Source organism: Sciurus vulgaris (assembly GCF_902686455.1).
Source record: "Sciurus vulgaris genome assembly, chromosome: X".
NCBI lineage: Eukaryota > Metazoa > Chordata > Mammalia > Rodentia > Sciuridae > Sciurus > Sciurus vulgaris.
The window spans coordinates 89,724,340-89,737,105 of NC_136471.1; the positions used below are offsets into that span (position 1 = coordinate 89,724,340).

The 12,766-nt window shown below is 43.8% G+C and overlaps 1 long non-coding RNA gene across 1 annotated transcript; it reads right to left on the reverse strand.

Annotated features, from left to right (window-relative positions):
* Positions 1-3,915: 3,915 nt before the first annotated feature.
* On the reverse strand, positions 3,916-10,809 carry LOC306650640. The gene is made up of 5 exons (XR_013760980.1): positions 10,700-10,809; positions 7,407-7,495; positions 6,841-6,925; positions 5,288-5,419; positions 3,916-4,261 (listed from the first exon to the last, which is right to left on the reverse strand). It is a non-coding gene; the product is annotated as an uncharacterized lncRNA (long non-coding RNA).
* Between the last annotated feature and the right edge of the window lie 1,957 nt (positions 10,810-12,766).

Here is a 12,766-nt window from a genome sequence, read left to right on the forward strand (position 1 = left end):
AGTGGAACTCTGAGATATTGCAGATTTCCTCTATTTGCTTATAGTGTCCCTGTAGATTTCCAGTATATCACCTCGTAGCCTTCAGTAGCCTGAAGTCTTGGAGGAACTTGATAATGCAGTAGTGCTCCACAAGAAAGCCGCACCTCGAGGGGTGGTAGCCTTCAGGTGGGGTATATTCCCTGTCAGTGGGCAGAGGCGCCTCCACTTGTTGACTGATGTTCAGCCAAAGTGAGACTAGACAGCAGACTGGGGCACGTCTGATCTGGGCCTGTGTCTCTGGTTCTACTGCACTGGTGGGAAAGCCTCGCCTAGCAGGGAAGACTCACCAGGTGGGGAAGTTTCACTGGGCAGCTCTCCTCTGAGAAGTTCCCTTCCATCCAGACCTACCACCTGGACTGGGAATCCCTCCTCTGTGATGTTCCCAGGGCTCCTGACCTACCGCCAGGGCTGGGGAGCCTGTCCCTGTGAGGGACTCCCTCTCTGAGCAGCCCTCCTATGCTACGTTCCCTGGGGACCGGAGCTACCGCCTGGGCCTTGGACCCTCACTCTGCGTTGAAGCCTCTCGCTGTGCGGCCCTCCTCTGCAATGCTCCCGGATGACTGGGTACTCGGCTCCAGCAGGGGAGTCTCACTGGGCCACTCTACTCCATGAAGTTCCCTGTGTTTCGGGACTGCTGCCCCATCCGGGGAGCCCAACCAGTGGGAGAGACTCACCCGGTGGCTCTGAGTTGGTCCTGAGTCTCTCGATACCTCCTCCTCTTGACTCCTGGGTCTTGTCAAAGGTCCTCTAGCCTCCTGTAGGTGTCTCAGGAAGGGAGCCGCCCTTCCAATGATGATGGTCTCGCCCTCAGGAATAATTCCAAATGCCCGCACCAGCCTATAAAGAAGCCTCTGGCTAGCTCCGTGATGCAGGCGGGCTGGCTCATCCACTGGCTTGCTCTGCCATGGCGACACACGTCAGTGCAGGGGTCAGGTAGGGTCTCTCAGTGATGGCATCTTTCTTCGGCTTGGTGGTTGGGCGGGTTGGCTGCCCGCCGCCTAGCTCAGCAAGGCAGGAGGGTTGAGTGCCCGCCTGCTACCTCCGCGATGCAGGCGGCCTGACTCACCCGCCAGCTCGCTCCTCCACTGAGACCAACCAGTGCTGGTGCTGTCCTCGGTGCCTTAATGGTTTCTTTATTGCAAGAAGCATGTCGTAAGCTGGAGATGAAAGGAAATCTCTCTTTCCATACATTTCTTAGAAGAGGTTCATGTCTTCGGCAAATACATTGTGCAGAAACCTCCTGTTCTGTTGCATTCCTCACATTCATGTTCACGATAAATCTGGGACACTGCCAATTATTCAGATCAGCCTTTGGTTAGGGGCTGCATTGGCTAGATCACTGAGTTCCAGATATGCAAAAGAGCTGAAAACAGAAGAGGCCCTCAGAAAATGCTTTCTGAGTGAACAGAACAGTGCCAGTCAAATTACTTTAGTTTTCGAATGGCAGACATTAATGTCACTGGTTCCTGAGAGCACACAAGTATGTGAACCTACTCATCAGTGGATACAGACGTCCAGTTGACTTCATCAAGCTGACAGCAAGTCTTGTGTGTTTGATTTGTGCTTCCTGGCCACCCCATTCACCTTTGTTTGTTTGTTTACTGGGTCCCTTTCCTGCGTTCTTCCTTTGTTTGTCCAGTGGTTTTCTGTTTATTGTCCCTAAGTACCAGAGTGTGATCTTACCCATGGTAAGGACCATGTGGCATTGGTCTTGTACTATCAAGACCTCAGAAAGTCCTGGAAGTGTATGTCATGATTTAATTCATCTTTTCTAACGACACAAACAGGAGGAGCATCTCCTCAGTTTAGAAGTCAGCACCATAATTGTAGCATTTGTGGGCACTCGCAATATGTCCTTTTGTTTTCCAACAGACCCCTTGGGGCAGATGCTCTGCCATGATGCCCTTGGGTCTTGGCATGTCATCCCAGTGTACGTGGGTAATGCTAGACTGCAGTCTAGCTGAACCTTGAAAGAACACCTTGCAACCTCCTGGAGAAAAGAGAGATAATCGGCTTAGTGAGGAGCTGCCCCTAGGCAGTTTCTCACCTGCCCCCTTACCTTGCTGGAGGCTAGCAAAGGCCATTTCTCATCCATCTCCCTACTTGCAGGTGCACACAGGCCATTTCAAATTGCCGTACCTTAGATCAAGGCTGTGGACTATAAAACCTCTTATTGCCTTCGAGTATGGCTGTGGGCTCCACAGCAGAGCAACCTTGGCCTTTGGTCACTGAGCACTGCCAAGCCAGTGTCAAACCGTAGGACTAGGGAAGCAGCGGTCTGACACAATGCTGGCTTTGCTTTTGCTGTGTCTGTAACTAATATGCTGTTTGAATTCGTCTGGGATCATTGTGTGATAACCAGTCAAATCTGTGGAAATGTGACAAGCCAACAAAACATCTGCAGTAGTGATCCCTGTAGGCCTGTTAGCCATGGTAAGGGTGCCTGGGCACTACTCGACCACTTGACAGACTCTGGTGTTGTGTGCTGTTGAATGACCACAGTACTGACTTATTTTCCTTGGCAATACTCACAGCGAGGAGCCGTGAGGTGCCAGCTATGGCGCACCATGCTTATAATCCCAGTGACATGGAAGGCCAAGGCAGGAGGCTAATCTCAGCCAATTAGCAAAGCCCTAGGCAACTCAGGGAGACCCTGTCTCAAAATTTAAGATGAAAAGGGCTGGGGATGTGGCTCAGTGGTAAAGCACCCCTGGGTTCAATCCTGGTACCGAAACAAAACCAAACAAAACGACTGAGGGCAGCATTTGCCACGCCTCAGTCATTTATAAATGTTATTGAGAATTTGACATCATGTCTGATAACAACTATGGTGCATTGTCACTTAATTGATGTATTTGCTTAAATCGGTTTACTAGAATTCATTTAAAAGTATTATCTCTTGATAGAGATGTGATTCAAAAGGCAAATGAAAAAATAAAAATTTAAACGGACAAGTAGAATATAGCTACTTAACCAAATCCATCTGTGTTGCAATGCCAACTCCATGTATTATCTCACCGAACCCCCTCATACCAAACACTTGGCGTTAATGGTGAGAATTTTTTCTTAAAACTGGGGAACCAGCCCCAAAGAATCTATTTCCCACTCTGATGCAGCAAGTATTTGTCCCAGCCGAGATGGAAACCCATGGCTATTTCATGCCAGGGCTTATAAGGGCACAGGGTAGGTAGGATCCAAATGAATTTTTTTCTCAGCATGTACCTCGGGGTCCTATAATTTCTCTTCTCTTTAAGGACCTAATGCCTTTTTTAGCTGATTCCACAACCTATGGGTCTCTTGCGGATTTGAGGGAAATCCACAAGTCTACATTTGGTCCCACTTTTATTTGGACCATATACTTTCATCATTTGGGGATCAGAGAAATATCCCGAAGCCTATATTAATAATGTCATACCATTCCATTAGCAGGATGGATTCTGAATATGGTCCTTTCTTGCAAAATGCGATTTTCCAGAGGGTGTGGTAGTTGGTGGGGGTGAAGAGGCAAAGGGAGGTGAGACACACAAACAGAAACCTATCAATGTAACTCCCACCATTAACAGCTTAAAGGAGGAAAACAACCCTGTGATTTCCTCCACGGATGCACCCTAAATGGTTGATGCAATTCTACAGACATTCAAGACAAATCTTCTGAAGAAACGAGGACTAAACAGAACTTCTTCTTCATTCTGATCAATTATGTACCTTTCACAAAAATACAGTAAACATCATTGTGAAAGGTACCAAACATTCCACAGTCTGTCAGGAATAAGACAAGGACTTCCACCCTTCTCAGTTCTTTTTCAAAATTTTATTGGCAAAATGAGAAGTAGAGGGATCATTTCATATTTCCTATGGAAGAAACACAAGTGTTATCTTTCAAAGGTGAAATAGATGCCGATCTATTGTAGGTCTAGATGCCGATCCAAAAGGATCTAGAGATAAAGTTTTGAAATGAGTGAGGACATCAGGCAAGGTTTATGTGTAACAAAATCAATTAGCAAAACTAGCCTAATATCCCCCCAAAATAAATTTAAAATGTCAAAGGATACAATTTCCTATAGCCCCAAATACCAGGAATCCATTGAACAAACACATGCAAGCAAGAAAGCTTTGCAGGAAATTGCAACACTTTATTGTGAGCAATTTAACAGCGAATCATCTGATAAAAAGACAGCAATGTGCATGGCTGTGGCTTGTCTTCATTTAAAGCTGTGGCTGCCTTTTACCTATAACATAAACAGAACAGTGGGGGATATTACATAGCAGAACTTCACACAGAGAACACTGAAGATTCCTTCAAATGGCACCAAAGGCTATGTTTTATAAAATGGACTAAAGCAGAAACCTTCTGCCTTATATATTCTTAACCTCTGTTTAGAATTTGAAGGTGGATTTTCAGGAGTATTAACAGCATTTTAAAAACCCCACCCTCCTTCTGGTGGTATAGGGAAATGTAAGTGATTCTTCAAGTTCAGAAAGCTTTGAATCAGATGAACCGTCAAAGGAAATTTGGAGTTGAGAGCCAGAAGCATACATGAGTCCTGTAACCGTACAACAAACGACTTAAAGCAAAGGGAATTTAAAAATAAAAATCATTTACATATTTTGACTTGAAATAATATTCTAAGTTCAAGAGAGCTAAAAGAGCATCGTCACAATTGGAATAGCTGATGGAGCTGACGTGAAATGTACAGAAAGGCTAGTGTTGCATTTGCTTCATTCCTACTGTAGAAAAGTGCAAAAAGAATTCTTTGGACTATTTTAGCCCTTATGTAGTTGTTTTAACGTAGGGTAATGGTTCTGACCTCATATTCGCCCATTGTCCTGGCAGGTGGACACAGGGAGAATGCCTCTGCTCAATCTATCCAGATTGCACAAGAAATGCCATGGCCCCAGTAGTTTTAAGCCATCACTATCACTATCACGGCTGACATCAATGTAAACTAATGTTCATCCCACAAGCATTTTGTATTTGTGAAAAGCAGGCCTTCATCACAGGAGGTGAAGCTACTAGCTGCTGGCTAAATTAAGAAAATGCTTTCAGTTTTCACAATTTAATATGGTTTTGACCTAAGTTGTTTCTATCTCAAGCAGCCTAAGACAGGCATTTGGGGTCTGAGCTACCTTTCAAAGAATCTTCATGGGTGAAGTCTGGTATTAAAGAAGCAGCAATGTTTCCTCCACATTATTAAGTAGATGATATTGTGGAACATTGAAATCCCATGATTTGCCTTCATAATGGCACACATACCTGGATCCGGCACCGTAACAGGCTTCAGGCATACCGCAATCACTTTCTTGACTTCGGAATCATCTCTAGGTTTACCCTCCGTGTTTTGGAGAGGCACTTCCTGCTGACTGGCTTCCGGGCCAGACCCTTGCAAATAAAAAGGTGATTTTTTTTAAGCTCTAAAACATGACATATGAATGAGTAAACAATATTCACCTCCTCAGGTTAGGAAATTAAAGTCGTTAGGCTATTGCAGTAATAAATGTGAACAATAAGAAGTCCAAGAGAATCATTTGAAAAGTTTCTTTTTCAGAGGTGGGAGTTGTGGCTCAGTGGTAGAGCACTAGCATTGCCCAGCGTGTGTGAGGCACTGGGTTCAAATCTCAGCACCACATATAAATAAATAAATACAGGTTCATCCACAACTAATAAAAAAATGCATATTCTCTAAGAACAAGTTTATTTATTTATTTATTTATTTAGTTAGTTAGTTAGTTATTTTGCAGTGCTGGGGATCAGACCCAGGGCCCTGTGATTGTAAGGCAAGCACTTTACCAACTGAGCTATCTCCCCAGCCCCACAAGTTTATGTTTTAAATGAAAATGGGCAAACATTCTTCCAGACCAGTAGTCTGAATTCTGGCAACTTTGCAATATCATAAAAAGCAAAGAGAGGAGAACAGATCTAGGTTAAAGGAGATCAAATACCCGGGGGCTCCAGAGGCTGAGGCAGGAGGATTGCAAGTTCAATGCCCGCCTCAGCTACTCAGTGAGACCCTAAGCAACTTATCAAGACCCTGTCTCAAAATAAAAGTTGGAATGTGCAGGGGATGTGGCTCAGTGGTTGAGTGCCCCTAGGTTTAATACCCAGGAGACAGAGGGAGGGAGAGGGAGGGAGAGAGAGGGAGAGAGAGGGAGAGAGAGAGAAAGAGAGAGACACTGAATAGACATGACAATTAAATGAAAGGCATCTTCCAGGACTGGATCCTGGTGCAGAAAATGGTCCTATGAAAAAAATCGTCAGGACAGCTGGGGAAATTGCAGTACGGATTATAATTAAAATACTGCCTTTCCTCACTGTTACTTTAACAAGATACAGTGGCACTGTAAAAGGTCACGATATCTGAAACTTAAAGGATTCAGTATTAAGAGCTTTGTTATATCAGTATATCTGATGCAATTAGGATAAGGGGCAAACAACAATGTTCTAAGGAAACCGATTTTAACTCTGGACATAGTGTACACATTTGCGATTCAAATCAAAGACAGTACCATGGTTTCCTTGCGTTTATTACAGTGGTGCTCTATCATGGATTATGTTTTTCAAACACAACAGATAGGTCTTGGGGAAAAGGCAAAGTGCATTACAGGAGTGGGCAGTAACTGGCGGGAAATTGTAGCCCATTCCCTTTTCCAGCCAACTTTCAGGCAACATTTAAGATCCCCTTCTAACATTTTATTTTGGACCTGCTACTTTTATTTCACAATAAAACGTGACACATGCCCTTTGTCCCCAGCAGGCATTCTTCTTCCCTCTAGATTCACCTCGAATTGCACATGCTCCCTCACCTTCTTTCTCACGGACGGGTGTAGTATCCTGAAGAGTGCCAGTTGGTTGTCCTTGCTGAGGTTGTACCACGGTGACCTGCTGGACCTAGGCATGTGCACATGCAAAAAACTTCTGTTACTAATACACGTCAATAATATTGAGGACACACCTGTATGCATGTCATGTATGTGCTACATGTAGGTCTGTATAACATATAGGTTGCATGTATACAAGCAGCACACAGATCTATCTAATCACAAATAAGCACCAAACATTTATCCAGCCTCGTCCTATTTATTCTTAGCAACGTCCCACTTCCCACAGACAGGCTAGGAAGCCTTTCTGATCTGTACTCAGACAAGTGCACTTGTTAAAAAAGCACACGAGGTAACTCTTGGGTCACATTTCTGGGGAACGGATGAATATACACAGCAACACCAGAGCACAATCCTCCAGGGTTAATGTTTCCTTCATGAGACTCAACTGTCAGCCACTAGCACAGGTGAAGGGTGTATCTTTACCAGTTCCCCATTTGAAAAGAAGTAAATTCCTGCTAGTAAGCTCCTGCACGTGTGAAGGCACTCACAGTTACAGGCCCGACCGCCTGGGCCGTTTGATGATCTCTTCGTCCTCTAGATCTAGATCTTGTTCTCATTCCTGCATTCATATTTCAAACTGAAAGCAGAATATTGTGATTAGGAAAGCGCACTTACAGGACAGCTACATTTGACCGCTTCTTTGGGGAAAGGGTGACTTGTCAATTCTTTAAATGTTGCAGAGATTCTCAAAATATTTCAAAGAGCCATTATCAGTATGCATGCTTTCCGATCAAAGCACGTACCGATATGTTTTCATCCCGGTCAAACAGGCACAGAAATCGCCCCAAGGCACACGGCAAAAGACCTCTGACTCCGCTAATGAGGACTGGTTTGGCTGCTAGGTTTCCCATCGGGGGACACTAAGGAAAATACCACCCGAGAAGTAAAACCTGAGCCGCTAGGTGCTTTTTATCACTTTCCCGTTAACTAGGCCCATCTGGCTCAGGGAACAAAGTCCGTAGGGTGGAACAGCCTCCCTCGTTCTCTCCTGGACCTTCCACGGCTATTCTGCTCCTGCCCTGGCAGACGTGGGAAGTTGGTTCACATAGCCGTGGGCGCTCCCTACTGATGTCGGGGACTCAGGCCCCCGCAGTGTTCTGGTTTCCAGGCCCTTTCCTCACCACCCGCCTAGGCTCCTGCCCGGGTCCCCACCAAGGACTCGGGAATCTGGCCCCTGCGGGCCAAGCCGGGTGCCTCCTGGTCTCAGGGAACGCCTTGACGGTAACCGTAACCCCACCCCCTCTTAACCTGGTGTCCGACCCCCTGTCACAGTCCCCGTTCACTCTCTTCCAGGCCCCGTTGCTAGGGCAAAGGCCCATGGCGGCGGCGGCGGCTCCTATGAGCCACACGTCGACGACCTCGAGGCCCCTCAAGCTCTGGGGCCAGAGACCCCACCACGGGCAGCCCTGGCTAGTCCCCACACCCACTAACAAACTGGTGGGAGGGCTAGTCGAAGGACCTACCCCCTGATTTTCAGGCAAGAAGAAAGAATGTAGAAGATAGAAGAAAGTCACGACTTCCCCTGATAGCTGTGCTCGCAGGAGGCAGAACGCACTGCGCTTGCCCAGCAACAGAATTGTGTTGCCAGCCAGGGTCGTGTGCAGACAGAGGGCTCGTGTGCAGACGGAGGGCTCGTGTGCAGCACGCTGGTGTCGTGCGCAGCGAGCCGGGGTCGTGTGCAGAGAGCCAGGGTCGCGTGCGGAGAGGCAGGATCGCGCGAAGCCAGCCGTTGTCATGCACACCCACTCAGTAGGAGGCTGATGTTTTCCTGTCTGTGCAGAATCCTCACTACAGGCTCTCCTTGAGATGAGAAATGGGCTGGCACGCACCTTTACCCCAACCGACCTTTCTCCCATTTCTAGGATCTTTGGAGAGCTGGCCCAGGCTCCTCTCCAGGAACCATCCGTCTCACTGGGACAGAAGTACATTGTAAGGATTTTAATATGCATTTTTAGAGATGCTGTCGTCGTCCATCATTTCCATCCTTCCATCTGGGTTTTCAGTCATGCTTGCCGTGATTTTGCCCACTCCCGTAGAATAAACACCTTTCCATCTGTCACCTGTGGTAGTACATCTTTGGTTGCAGTACCGTGTATTAAATTCTGAGATCTACCTGGGATTCACTGTTGTCGAGTCCCTCTCTTTTATTTTCTTACATTCGGTTCCTTCTTTGATGTAATTGTCTCCTTTTGTTATCGCCCATTGAGATGTCTATCCTTACTGTGACCATCTGACTTCAGTCGCTTTTGCGTAATTATACTTAAAATGCCAAGTAATGTGTGTCCTGTCTCATTGCTTTTGGTTTCCTGGGGCATTGTCTTTAGGCATTTATCTGAAGGACAGATAAACTTGAGGATCATTTGGTCAAACCAAAAATTATTGTCTGGATGCTATTTGTGTTGTATTTTTCTTACACATTAACCTGAGCAGAATGGGCACCTTTCTGCTCTGGGCCAAAACATCCGAGACAAATGTAAACTCCCATTTCCTGTAGTCTTCTTAAATAACTCTCAGAATCTTATCAGCGCCTGTACCATTTTCTTCATCGAGTTTTCCAAAGTGGTGTTAGGTTTATCCCCAGGATGAAATATAGGAGAACAGACACACATTTTTCCCTCAGCTACATCTCCATGATGAAACAACATTGAGTCCTGTATTAATCAATCTCTAGTGTTTCCATAATTGGCTACACACTTTCCTGGAACACAGTAATATCAGTCCTACCTGTACAGCCCTAAGCGCTAAGGCTCTCACCGCAACAGGTTCCACATGTGAGGTCCAAGCAACACAGGGGCCATTTGTTACCTTTTAAATCTTGCGGGTCTAGCCCTATTTCGTAAAGTGGGAAGACATCTGTGAATGAGGGCAGTACCTAAGAGGACAGCTACATTTGAATGCTTGCATGGCTGAATGATAACTTGGATTTTTAAAGTTTTATAACTATCTCCAAAATAAGAGTCAGAGCAGTAATAAACATGCATGCTCTTCAGTCTCTCCCAATACTGCTCTGTTTCTGTCATGGCCAAGAAGTCAGCAAAATCACCTTAGGGCTCATGCCAATGGCAGAGGGCTTTTCTGATGAGGTTCACTCACTACGGGATCCTCATCATGCTGGCATTTGGGAAATTACAACAAGAGGGTTAAAATGCATCGCCGCTCCTTTCAGCACACTCCACTCACTAGGTGCCTTTCCTTCCCCACGACACACATGGTTATTGCAATATATGGCCACACTCAATTATTTACATATCATCTATGCCTCTTTTCTCACTACAATGGCAGAGTTGAGCAGCTGTAACACAGACAAAATGTGGTGGCCTTCAAATCAGTTTGCGTGACCGCTTGTCAGAGAGCGAATCTCAGCGACGCAGTAGAACCCATGAGCCTTTGAAGTCACTGGAACCCTTTTTACTGCCTCACCTTTCTCCCCTCCCTTGGTCTCCACTGAGGAGGTTGGGATCGGTTTCTGTCTGTAGTTCTGGCTGCCTCCAGGACTCAGACAGCACTCCCAAGAATTGTCCAGATTGAACTTAGCCCTCCCTTTGAAGGAATCCTTCCCTTGTCCCTACTCACTATGAGGAGAGGGGCATACCCGAGGAGGTACCTGGAGAGAGAGGCAGCCTGGCTGCTGAAAAAGAAATTGCAACATACTCTAGGATTTACACCAGACCAAGAGTGTCTCACATAAGAGCAAGCATAATTTAACAGAAGTTATGCACCATGCCACTCAGAATAACTCAAAATATAAAGAACCACAAAAATAACATTGAACTGATGATACCTGGAGGCTTCCAAAATTTGGCAAACACCCAGTCCTGCAGATTCCAGAAGCTCAATAATCCCCAGCAGGATAGACACAAAGTAAAAGGCAGCTAACTACGTATGTCCCAGTCGCACTCCGGAGAACTAAAGACGATGACACAAATATTCACAGAATCCAGAGAAAAATGAAGCCTTACCTCTAGGGGAACAACGATTCAAACGACCAGGCATCTCTTATCAGAGACCACGGAGATCAGGAGGACCTGTCCCCCAGGGCTTTTGGTTCTGAAACAAAAGGATTGCCAAATAAGAATCCTTCATCCGCCAAAAGCAATCTTCAATCATCAAGGTACAATAGCAATATTCACCGATCAAGGAGAACAAAGAGAATGTTTGGCCTTTGGAATCAAAACTTTTTCAAAGGTTTTTTGGGTAGAACAGAAATGACTTCAGAAGGACCTTGGAACATCAGGAAGGAAGGAAGAGCAACAGATATGGTAGATGTGTTACAAAACATGTTATTTTATTGATACAAAATAGCACAAAGGGGAGACAAGACAAGCATATATAGGGTAAGGTTTCTATATTCTATGTGAAGCGATAATATATTGATTCCAAGTAGTCTATGTAGAGTTCATTACCTACATGTGGATTCCAACTTGAATCACTATTAAAAGTTTATAAGATGTGCAGTCGAAAATAAAATGACTGTAAAAATAATACTAAAAGTGTTCAAAGAATCCAAAAGAAGTCAGTGAATTGGAAAGAGAAATAAAAACCAGATGAAACAAACCAAAAACAAAGAGGAAATGTTCAACCTAAATTCAAACACGTCCTTAATTCTATTAGATATAAATGAGATATATCCATCAACGACAAGTGAATGGTTGTAGAATACATTTAAAGAAAAAAAAGGCCAACTGTTTGGCCTGAAAAAGAACCCCATTTCACTCACAATATAGGTATGGTATAAATGGTTAGTGAAAGATGTACCAGGCAAACCTTAAAATTGAAAAGAAACTCTACTTCATGTACAACCAGAAAAATAAATTTTATCCCATTTGTGTACAATCAATCAAAATAAATAATTTAAAAAAAGAAAGGTCCAGACATTGAAATAACAGGTAGAAAGAGAAAATTGGGGAACAGCAAGTTTTCTACAATATGATGTCTTCACAATATTGAGTGAACATTCCTGCTAAGTTATTGGGAGGTTACCTATGAAGACTCTTTTGAAAGGTAGTTAAGACCCAAATTTCTTGACTTCATCAGATATGGAAACAATTTTTTCACAATATCTTTGGATTGATTTATAAAACATGGGAATGTTTTCATATTTTCTTTTCAAATAATTTAACCAGAAACTAATAATTTTCAGGTACTTTTTATAGAGGTTTGCTTTTAACAAATATTACACACATTTTGGTGTCACTTGATTTGGTAATATCTTGAAAATTCTATAACAATATAATTTCTTGTACTACTGTAACACTTTTAAGAGTGTAGAAAGTCAGTCTTCAAAATACACAGGATGAAAACAGAAGCAAATGGTTACCCATCTTAACATCACACAAGGTCTAAACTAGCCTAAAGTTCCTTTTTTCTCCATTCTTTCACAGAGACAAAAAATAAAATACTAGCTTTTCTATTTACTTAAGTCCTCAAAGTGTGACATTACTGTGTCAGCTATTCAATATTCTGAATAAAATTTCCAGGAAACAATTTAAATTATACTTGTTTTAAAAATACCTTGTTTCTTATGTTTTGTTTTGTTTAATTAGATTTTTTTTACTTCTTCTTTCCACTTAAAACTTTATTTAAACAAATATGTTTGTAATTTGTTCTAAACTAGAATAGTTCCTTAGGTGTCCTTATGCCACTAAGAGAAAAATACTATGTTTAAAGTTATTGTTAATATACCTGAATATTTGCCTTCAGAGAACCTACATTTGTTTACCTTGTTGTAAGCCAAAGGGTCATCCTTGGAATTTTAGAACCAGGTCATTTTATAAAACTGAAACCCTAGTGCCTTGTATAATGCTAGTCAGATAATCAGCTTTATTGCTAATGTTTTATTTCTAATATT